The sequence below is a fragment of the Helianthus annuus genome, chromosome 5 (assembly GCF_002127325.2).
Source record: "Helianthus annuus cultivar XRQ/B chromosome 5, HanXRQr2.0-SUNRISE, whole genome shotgun sequence".
Classification (NCBI taxonomy): Eukaryota; Viridiplantae; Streptophyta; class Magnoliopsida; order Asterales; family Asteraceae; genus Helianthus; species Helianthus annuus.
In genome coordinates, this window is record NC_035437.2 from 114359742 (window position 1) to 114368262 (window position 8521).

The 8521-nt window shown below is 38.6% G+C and overlaps 1 long non-coding RNA gene across 2 annotated transcripts; it reads right to left on the reverse strand.

Annotated features, from left to right (window-relative positions):
* Positions 1-4184: 4184 nt before the first annotated feature.
* On the reverse strand, positions 4185-6367 carry LOC110941042. Of its 2 annotated transcripts, XR_002593756.2 has the most exons (3): positions 5752-6362; positions 5231-5675; positions 4185-4267 (listed from the first exon to the last, which is right to left on the reverse strand). It is a non-coding gene; the product is annotated as an uncharacterized LOC110941042 (long non-coding RNA). The 2 variants fall into 2 exon arrangements; XR_002593755.2 differs by lacking the exon at positions 4185-4267 and having other exon boundaries at positions 5082-5675; positions 5752-6367.
* Between the last annotated feature and the right edge of the window lie 2154 nt (positions 6368-8521).

Sequence of the window (8521 nt, forward strand, 5' to 3'; positions counted from 1 at the left end):
AACCTACATATTCACCTCTAACTGAATATGTACCTCCGTCCTCGGTTGGGAAGGGCGACTACATTTAATCTGCATATTCTCGGTTAGGTAGAGTACGTACCTTCGTCCTCGGTTGGGAATGACGACAACATATAACTTACTAGACAAAAATCTATCACGAAGTCCATCCTTTTTATATCGACTTAATCGCCGGGACAATGGCGAGCGGGTCATTAGTTAATAGCACTATTAGGGTTGACAAGCCTCCCACCGTGCTGGTAGGACGAGCGTGTACTAATGGATCTGGGCACTTAGTCAATGACGATAGACATTGACGTAGGGCACAACTTCCTCAGTCAGTTGTCGATATGGTAACGGTCTAGTGGGTTACAACATGGGTAGCCCCCACTGGTTATGGTTTGGGAAACAATGGATTGGATAACTCATGGTTTTTAAATGAACTCGTGGTTTTTGGAACAACTATAAAATGGACAACCAACTGTGAACTCGCTCAACTTTGTTGTTGATTCGTTGTTACATGCCTTGCAGGTCGTTAGATGTTTCGCTGGAGCTTGCAGGGGAGAAGGAGTCATTGTGGGACATGGACTGTTGAGTTCCATGTTAACATTTGAATCTTTAAACTTATACTTTGGATTTTGGTTTTAAACTTTATGCTTCCGCTGATAACTTGAAGTTGATTTACCTGTTTTGAACACTAATTATATTGTTTGGGTTGGATTTTTATTTACTTACTTATATTATTCAATATGATTGGTGGCTTGATCCTGGTCAGTCATGCCTCCTGCGGTGATATTTCGCTTGTGGATTTGGGGGGTGTGACAAGTAGGTTTCTAAGGTCATTACCAAACAAATGGGATACTATAGCTTTCGTAACTAGAAATTCTGTGGGTTTTAAAGAGCTAAGTTTGACCCAACTTCATGGTCGGCTCCTCATCTATGAGAGAGAGCTGAACCAGAAAAAGAAGTTCCAGGAATCTGGGAAGGTTGCTGATGATTACACCTTTGGTAACACAGCACTTCTGGGTCAAGAAGAATCTGGTGGTAGTAAGGAACAGAGTTATGATCATTACATTGACATAACTGCAGGTGTAGCCTTTAACAACTCTCAGCCTTAGTCACCTAACTATGCTTTTACAGTAAGTGGGGAAAACAAGAATTCTGACAACTTATCATTGAGCTCAATGACCTCCAACACTTTGATCCCACTGATCTGGAGGAAATGGACATTTTGCACCAATTGGCATTGCTTAGTGTAAGAACTAGCAAATTTTAGAAGAGAACAGGTAGAAAATTTCTAGGGTTGCATGGGAACTTAAAAGTGGGGTTGGATAAGTCCAAAATAAAGTGTTACAAGTGTAACTGGCTAGGACATCTTGCTAGAGAATGTAGTAGTCAAAACAATGGTCCAATCATTACACATCCTAGCCCTAGACCTCAAAATACACAAAACGCTATGCACTATTCCCAATATACCCCTGCTCCACATATGCAAAACACTGCCCATTTTGCACACCCGGTAAACACTGTTCCAGTGCAATATGTTCAAACCACTGTTCCACAAATCCAGTATGTCCAAGCCCCTGTCTCTCATGTTCAAGTACAACAACCCGCATATTGGCCCATGTAATCAAACCTAGAAGAACAGATGATACTGAAAGCCAAAACTGGTTCTCAACAGTTGATCACCAATAAGCAGTGCGTGTCCTAAGTTTCCTCCAATGACAGTGTTTCTATCAGCTGATCATCCTAAAGACTGATCTACTCAACAACTGTTCTCTAAAGACTGCTGATTACAAAGAATGATGAAGACTTATCAACTGATGATTATCAAAGCCGTGTTGAAGACCATAGCACTGCTAATTCAAAGGCCTGATCAACCTAAGAGGAAAGCACTCTAAGCTAAATCAGTGGTTCAACATCAACAGAAGATAGGGGCATCAGCACTTAGTATATTAGTTGTTTATTGTATTAGTGTTTGTATGAATCAGTGTTTAGAGGTTGTTAGTCTGTTAGATGTCCCTGTCTAGGTGACATCAACGTAGATGCTCAGTGGTTAGGATTGTACTATAAATAGAACAATACTTGTACTGTTCTATTAGCTCTTTTTCACCATCATCTTGTACGAACTAACTGTGAGCTTAGGCTGAGGGGGAGTTTAGTATACATGCATGCATAGTTGAACTTTTGTATATGATACAATCTTTTGACTAATGAAATCGTGTATGATGAAAACTATCCTCTTGTGATTATGTTATAAAAGTTTACTTTCCATTTCCGCTGCAATATCTCTCTGATTCATCTTTCTTTTAATTAAACAACACAATCAACAAAACTCAGATCCTAACAATTGGTATCAGAGCATAGGATAGTCAAATTCGATCTAACAATCAATTTGACATAAAATTTCAGCTCAAATTCATTGATACTACAGTTGTTCGTATTTTGTTGAAAACAGAGTAAAGGGTAATCACGTATAAAAGTTGACTATTCAAAAGCATCTGTAAAACAACCAAGATGACATCAAACTCACATGACCCTCACAACACCGGGACACTATTCAAGCCACCTATGCTTGTCAGATCCGAGTACAATATCTGGCAATGTAGGATGGGCCATGTGTTAGCTTAGCAAAACACCGGCTGCTGGAAGTCAGTCATCTTTGGACCACACGTTCCAATGGTGCCTAGTACTGAAGATCCCAAAGGCTTTGTGCCTAAAAGCCTTGAAATTTACTCAGAACAAGGTTTTCAAAAAATTGAATTAGATGCAAAGGCTTTTAGCATAGTAGCATCAGCTCTTCCAAATGACATTTATGCTGGACTGTTACATTGTAACAGTGCCAAAGAGCTGTGGGATGCAATAAAAGAGCAGTTCGGTGGAACAGAAGAGGTTATCGAAAATAACAGGGAGGTTTTGAATCAACAGCATGAAACGTTTTGTCATGTCAAAGGAGAATCACTAACACAACAGTTTGAACGCTTTAGTTGTCTCATTAGTGAACTTAAACTTGTTGATGTTGAATTTGCTAAATCAACTTTAATAGTAGGTTTCTAAGATCACTAAGTGACAAATGGGACAATTACTTTCGTCATTAGAAACTTTGTTGGATTCAAAGAATTAAGTCTGACCTAACTTCAATGTCGACTCCTCACTTATGTGTCACACACCGAAATTATCAGAGCTGGCGTGACCGGACTGGTATCTTCATTGCACAGTGGAAGCAAATAAGCTAAGATTTCTAGAAAATCGAACGCCCACTAAGTACTCGAATCCTCAATGGTTCTCCTATTCCAACCGTGCCATAACTTTGAAAAGTAACCTGAGAAAGAAACATGCGAAAAAACAACATAAAGTTGAGCGAGTTCATAGTTTGTTTGTAAAAGATTTGAAATAAATCTTTTTGAATAACCAATTTTTGAAGTATTGTTGAGAAAACGAATTTAAAATCATTTTCTTGTCAAGTTATATGGAAACTTTGCATGAAAACATGGTATGTAACTTGTAAAACGTATCCGTAACTGGGTACTATGAATGTTTGTATGTATCATGTAGAATGTATCTGTAACTAAGTACTATAAATGTTTGAGATCGCTAGTGGTTTGCAAGGCCACTAACACGTGTCACGACATAAGAAGCCACCAAACCTAGGCATATTTGTCGACTTTGACAGAGACACAGAAGCACTCATTGGTAGAAGTAGGCCAAGAGTGGGGTTGCCTGAAACCCATTAGATCTAACATTTTGTTCCGCGGTCTGAATGTATACGTTGATTAATGGTGCTTATGGTACCCTATTCGGGACATGATCTAGAATGTTTTTGTGTAGTTTTTGTATTCATCATACCATTTGTAAACATTGTAACATTTGTAACATGTATTTCATCCCCGAAGTTATAAAACTAAAAATAGTTAAAAGAAAAGGGGGAGCATGAACTCACTGGGTTTAGAATTCGTGTGTATGCATATTTCGAAAAATACGCTTGTTTGAAAAAAACCTGTATAAGACATAAGCTTTTCGTAAACCATTTGTGTTTGTTAAAACTTGCTTGTAACATGGTTTAGAAATATGTAATTCATGTTTAGTGAAAACCTTGTAGGTTTCGCAAAATGTGCATGTCTTTCCACCCCGAAAACATTTAGAAAAATGTAAAACTGTAAAAAGGTGGGGTTATGAACTCACCTGGATTGTCTTGTGCAAAGCTAGTTAATTACGACTTCGTGATGTTGTTTCCAAGACGAGACTCGCTAGCGTGCATTTTACAATATTCCTAACATGGAATATCTTATAAGTTTCTAAATAAAAGCGGTAACTAAACTACGTGTCACCGAGCTCTACCGTATCGTTGACCGAACGATTCGACAGTTAAGTTGTAAAGTAATTGGAAGGGATTAGGTCATATTTGATAAGTATCGTTTATCGACCCGAGAAGTCGTTTGGTATGTAACAAATAGTTGTAAGAAAATAACATATAACAACTCGTACGTTAAAATGTATGCTATATAATGTGCCGTTTAGGAGTTTTGTAATAAATATAAAAATTATATTTATTTTATAAGAGAATTCATGTGTTTGAAATAAATATACAACAATATTTATTTTATAAAAGGAATTCATGTTGGTTGGCATTTGAAATAAATATATAACTATATTTGTTTTATAAAACAAAATCGTGTTGTTTAATATTCGAAATAAAGCTATATTTATTTTAGAAAAGCGTTTCTGAGTTTCGATGTTTAAACTAAACATAAATAGTTATGTTTATTTATAAAGGATTTCCGAGTTTCAGACGTTGGAAATAAATATAAGTAATTATATTTATTTTAAAAAAAATACCGAATTCCGTTATCTAGTAAACATGTTCATTGAAAAGTTATCGGCTTATTTTTGTGTAGCTTATAAGGCTTCGTCAAATAAAATACGAGTTTGTATCTATGTTTATAAAATCGTTTGAACCCGAAAGGTTTCGTTTATAGTAAAACACGTTAATTTTTACGGATTTTCTCGAAAAACGGGCAGAGAGTTTCCTCTGTTTTTGGACGACCCCGACAACTAAAGTGTTATTTTGTCAAAATTCAACAATATTTCAACAAACAAACAATATGTATATAATTCTTGTCAAATATATTAGAATGTAACTAATTTTTAATTGAATCGGTTCAAGCTCGGGTCGCGTATAAGTATGAAATCTATAACTATATAAAGAGAAATTTTGCGTCGATTAAATCTTTACCGGGTCTTGCAGCTGACTGTGTTGACTGCCGTTGACCCATTTGACCATCTTTGACCGAATCCGAACCGTATCATATCTGAACCAAAACTAATCCACGGTCGAAGTGAGCTGTTGACCAAACTTTGACTGTTGACTGAGCCGTTGACCCGAACAGTGAGCGGACCTGAACCCGCTGACTTGTTGACTTGGTTTGACCGCTGACTTTTATTGACCAATCTTGACCCATTGTTGAACCGAGTTGACTCGGGTGTTGACCGAGTCACTCGGGTTTGACCCGAACCCAAAATATTTCCCCAAAACCAAATCCGAATCTGGACTGAATGAACAAGAACCCGCTAACGTGAACCCTAAACTGAATCTGGCCATGTTTACTTGAGCTTGACCATGTCGCGAAAGCTGACCAGGGTCCCGAAACTCGAACCAAACAGAACATCACAAGCATCATCTTCATCATTATTTCAACTTCAATCACCAACATCATAAATCTAAAGAAATAAAAGAGAGCAGAGTGGGGGTTTTACCGTAGATCCTGTCGGAGAACGAAACCATCACCGTGAGCCTCCACTGCCGTCGCGGCTCCGCCGCCAGCGACAGATCGTCGCCGGAAACGGCGTCTCTGCTGCCTCTCTTTGCCGCTGATCTCTCTCAACATCTCTGATTCCTCTTTCACTCTCTGTCTTGTCCAAGCTGCTGTCCTCCTCACTCGATTCTGTCGTCGCACCATCTTTCTCTGAATCTCTCTCTCTTTCTCTCTTAGTTCCACCGTCGCACCACCACCAGACGGTGGTGGTGGCTGTTATCGTCCCTAGTTACACATCAGCGGAGAGGAGAGAAGGGGGGGTGTACCAGCGGTGGAAAGGGAGTGGGTGTTGCAGGTGAGAGTCGCCGGAGAGATGGGAGTCACCGGCTCCACCGATTCACCGGCGGTCAGACATCGGCGAGGGAGAGAGAGACTGAGAGGTGTGTGTGTGGTTTGGGGTTCTTATCACGAGCAGAGAGTGAAATCTCTGTGTTTTGTTTGTGTGAGTGTAAACAGGAGAGGATGAGGTGTTTTATAGAGATCTAGGAGGGATCTTGTAAGATTTTGTGTGTTCCACTTTTGAGACCAAATCTTTTGTAGAGATTTTGGTAATATTTTATAAGATCATGTAAGATCTTGTACAGATTTTGTATGAAAACCTCTAATATAATATGTGTAGGTTTAGACTTGTGGATTTTGGGCTTGGGCCCAGGGCTCACAAACCCATCTCATGTGTAAGTGGCCCGTAATTCCTACGAGACCCGATATCACAACCCAAACTCCATAAGCATAAAAATATTCGTGTAACATCCATATTTGTCGGTGTTGTCAGTATTTCGTACGGTTTTAGTTTATTTCCGCTTAATTTCCAACAGTATTTCCGCAGATCGTCACACGCGCACTGTAGAACCGCATAAACGTTCCTAAGCTTACTGAGGCCCTAATTAAGTTAATTTGCGTCGTAATTACTATTTATTATCGCGTTAATCGCCTGTTAATCACGTAATTAAGGGCGTAAATTACCGGTTGTCACATTCTCCCCCTGATACTAAAATTTCGTCCTCGAAATTTAGACTACGTTAACTCCTTAGAGTTACGTTATGCGTAAGTAAATACGAATAATGTCAAAGGAAACGTGATATACTGATACAGTCACCAATGTGACCGAGTTAACAGGGGTCCAATAAAAGAGGAATTTCGACCAAAAGAATTCCAAATGGACGTTTACAATATGTAAATGAATGTTAGAAAAAATAACATTCGCTAGGAGAAGCTTAGAATCAACAAGCCCAAACGAAATTGTTTTGTATGAAACGCTCGATCATGATCAGCCCAAGCTGCAAGTTCTACCGACGCCACAAGGTGTCGTAGTGATAAAAAATAATTCAATAATAGTGGTGATCAAACAAGTATCACCTGTGTTTGAAGTCAAATGAAAGCGCAATAATAAATTGAAGCGGATTTAATCTAAATCAATAAATAGATAATTAAATCCGTGCATGAGATTAGCGCAAGCTTCAATTTAGTGAAACGCCACCACAAGGTGCCGAAGTTAACAAACGACTTAATGGAGTCGTAAACCAAACAAATCTACTACGACTCAGAACAATGAAACGCTTGTTAAAACAAATTCGAATATGATGTTTTCGATACATCATATGGTGTCTTGAATTGAATATGTGTAAAGAACAAGTTCAAACAATTGAATTTGGCTTCGGCGCAAGCCGACAATAAATACATGTATCGACAGGAAAACTTTCGGCATGGTCACATCGAAAAACCATGTATGTAACTTGAAAAGAAAAGAAATTTCAAGAAAATGTGTTGACTTGATAACAAAGAAGCCAACAATTACAATAATGCGGGCCACTCGAATCACGAATCAATAATTAGATTTAACGAAATAATATTTGAATTTTGATGAAACGCTTATTCGAAACGAAACCACATGCGTAACAAACGATGCATGCGTAACATACGAATTTTCAAGAAAGGAAGCAAATGAATATTCGCTATATTGAAAGAAATGATCGTGATACAATGACCATTAAGAGGAGCAGAGATACGAAAATCTACTCACTAGATGCAAAAGTCGGAATTTCAATAAAAGAAATTTAAGGACTTTACCTGGGGTTGCATGTGACGACCAGTTGTTAGGTGACTTTACCATGGAATGTTAAACATATCGTATTCGTCATTAATGAGTTAGGGGTAATGCGGAGACGTACGTCTTCTCCTTAGCATGACTTGTGTCGTTCGCAGGATCGCGTGACAAGTTGCCGCTTCCTCGAAAGTCGTATGTGACGTACTTCAACCTCCGTTGATGTATAGCTTAAGTTTCACGTATACCTGTGCACTAGCGTTTCGTTATGTGTAGGTTACTTGCTTGGGAAGTTAAAATATCATAGTGACGACCTTTAATGAACTTAGACATAAGTTTCCAAAGGTCTTAAATGCATGTTTCCTAAACTCTCAGAGTTTTGTGTACTGTATGCGACTGTCTTTTGTACCGTGTGTAAACACCACAATAACGTATGTTTGAAAACAAAATCTTGACTGTTTGTTTTTCGGCAATGGTTGGAGACCATATTCGAGTACTAGGCGTTCTGTATGTATTCAGGTTTTAATATTCTAAGTTCCCAAAGGATAGTGAGGTTAGAGCCTAGGTATCTCTACAGAAAACCCTATTCGTTGTAACCTATAGCTCTAATACCAATCTGTCACACCCCGAAATTATCAGAGCTGGCGTGACCGGACTGGTATCTTCATTG